Source organism: Salminus brasiliensis, chromosome 25 (assembly GCF_030463535.1).
Source record: "Salminus brasiliensis chromosome 25, fSalBra1.hap2, whole genome shotgun sequence".
Lineage (NCBI taxonomy): Eukaryota > Metazoa > Chordata > Actinopteri > Characiformes > Bryconidae > Salminus > Salminus brasiliensis.
In genome coordinates this window covers 21887537-21890722 of record NC_132902.1, presented here as the reverse complement: position 1 = coordinate 21890722, position 3186 = coordinate 21887537, and positions in this window count along the sequence as shown.

The window sequence follows — 3186 nt, the reverse complement described above, 5'->3', positions numbered from 1 at the left end:
AAACGGCTTCAGCTTCATATAACATTCTTGGAGCCCTAATAATCAAAAGCAGATCTAGCTGGGCCTTCCTGGCAGTCCAAACAGCATTTATTGTTGCTTTAAGGAACGATTAAGATTATTGTTATGCATGTCTATTGCAATACATATGATTTTTGGGCCAGAGTATGAATCGCAGTGCATTCCAATACCGTCTGGACTATAAAAAGGAGCACCGAATCAGTCATGATTGCAATATTTCGGGTAGCGAAGTGCTGATAGCGAAAAGCCTATCACCCAGCTATGCAAACACTGCTCTATCTCGCCTTATCTGGATTTGATTAGTAACTGTAGCGCTAGCTGGACAGGTTGGAGGAGATTTTTGTTTTTGTTATGTAAGGCCTTTGCTGTTCATCTTTGATGCTTAGCTCAATCTGCAAAAGAAAAGCAGTACTTTCAGCAGTGAGTCTACAGACGCTGCTCACGACCACATGCTACATCATCCAGACACATCAAAGCAGGGCTACATATGTCAGCTGACGGGCATGGAGGTATACAATTAACACAACTCATGGCCTAACCCCCCCCAGCCAAGTTTATGGGTACCATTTAATTGATCCTTTAAGCAGTATTTCATTATGCCGTTATATCATTTGAGGATGACTGGAGAGCAAAGATATAAAGATATAAATCGTCCCAGTTATTTGAAAAAATATTTATTTATTTTTTTATTTTTATATTTAATCTTCCTAATCAGGAACGCACCGTGCCCGGAGCCTACCCGAAATCATTGGACGTAAGGCAGGAATACCCCTTGGACGGGGCATTCACTCAAACGCTCATTCCTAGCGGCAATTCAGCGTACCCATGTGTGTTTCTGGGAGGTGGGAGGAAACTGGAGTACCCGGAATTAATTCATTTATTCAGTTCAAACACGTTTAAGACATTCGGCAGACACTCTAATCCAGAGTGACTTACAAAAGTGCTTCGCTGTTTCCTTAGCTGGTTTGTATAGGCTAGAATCCAAAAGATACCTCGAGCTAGATGCTGCCAAATACAAAAGACTCAACATACACTACACTTCGCCTGAAAAACAAACAATTTAATTCATTTATAGGAGCCCCTCCACACACACACACTTCCCCCCTGTGTGTGTGTGTCGCATAGCTCCAGGGGCCTGGATTCGATCCTCGCTCTGGTCACTATCTGTGTGGTGTGTTTTCCCAGATGTCTATGTCGGTTTCTTCCCAAAAACACAGTGGTAGGTTAACTGGCTATGCTTAATTGCCCCTAGGTATGAGTGAATGGTCGTGTGTGGTACCCTGCGATGGACTGGCGCCCTGTCCAGGAGATATTCCTGGCTTGTGCCCAATGATTTTAGGTAGGCTCCTGACGCACCATGACCCTGACCAGGCAGAAGATGGATGAGGGCCTCCAGCTGGTCTGTACACAGCACGAGGTCTGCGTTGGGCAGCAGCTCACTGAAGTGAAATGGAAATATTTTAACGGAAATCGTACTTCAGCCTTTTTCTAGTTTAGTATAGTTGACAGTAAAACAGACTATACAGTAGTTCCCAGCTTTGTTTGCCAAGGATAACACAATAAAGTCCATGACTTACTGTTTTCTATGGTAGGTTCTCAATGTACATGAACAAATACAACATATATAAGTAGGTCATACGTGCATTCAAATGAATAAAAGTTGAAATAATTAATACACACATCTTAATTTACGTACTCAAACCAACAGGATTACTCTGACCTTTGGCCGCATCATGTAGAGGCCTGCTGCTCCACTCATGCACACCTTTATATCTAAAAGACCCTCTTTTTAATCAATCATCATGTGAAAAATAGCATGTTAGCATGTACAAGAACCCAAAAAACAGCAAAATATGTTTATTTTACAATACCTGAAATGTCTTAACCCCAACCGATTTTCAAATAAACCTTCCAGGAGTTACCGGCATAATGAAATTGTGACTTAATCAGGCTGATGCCGGCAACAGCAGACTCTCCGTGTCCAGGAATTAAACGTGTTTGGCAAGACATTTCATCCTGTCGTTTACTTTTCTCAGCAATCGCCATGCCTACTCCACTTAAAACTATTATCCAGTGCACATTAAATTCACAGAGGTACTAGGTGTAATTGCATATTCACCTACCTTAACTTTCAATCCAGTGGTGTTACTCAGAATTCGAATCAAATAAAAACTGTGAAACCAATAATGAGAGATCATCAGCCTAAAGAAATAAATTACAATCGCACTCTGCTTTAACATCATTAATATACTGTTTAACAAGAACAACAGGGGGCCCAAAACAGTGCCTTGAGGGACACCACTTACCACTGGTTCCATTTCTGACAAAACACCTCCAATATCCCAACTTTCTGAAGCCTCCCAGACAGATAAAACGTTAGCCAAGCAATCTGCAATTGAATATCACATCACTATTCATTTAGACAGCACTTTGTGTGATTTAGCGTTCAAATAGTGGGACCAATGCTGTAATAAAAAAAAAAGCTGATTTTAAAGCTTGCTCTTGAAAACTAGCAGCAGTTGCTAAGAAAGAATGCCCAGTGGAGAGGAGCATAGATAGGTCAATTCGTGGCTTATTACAAATGATGTGGATTTGGAGACACAAGGTCTATTCTTGGCTTATTTGACGGTGATGTGGCCCCCCAGAGGTGTTCACAGTTATAAAGTACACCATTCCAAGCAGGTGTGACCTTGTCCCTATAGAGTGTCCAGTCCACTCTTCTCAAAGAGGGAGTTACTGAATAACCTGACATTTTGGACTTGATTTTCACCACAGCAAACTGCAGTCAGTGTGCCTCCCTCACTAAAGGTAGAGTCAACAGCTTGTTTTCGGCCTTTTCCCCTGACATTGTGTTAAACCCGCACCCGCCAGGGCCTGTTTACGAAAAACAAACAACTGGCAGCCGAGTAGAACACCTTTTAATTGAAACATGTTGTGCAGATTATGAACAGTTTTTTGGGGTTTTTTTGTTCCCTTTTGCATGAAGTGCCATGCTAATGTTTGTGTGTTTTAATGGGTGCATGAGTACTGGCACAGTCACTGTTTATGAGTCAATGTTTGTGTTTTTTCCTTTTCAAAACCCACTACGTCTCTCTGCCTCTTTTTCTTTCGCTCTTTTTCTCTCGCTGTCTCTTACGCACGCATTCTCGGCTTTTGTCTTCAAAGGGC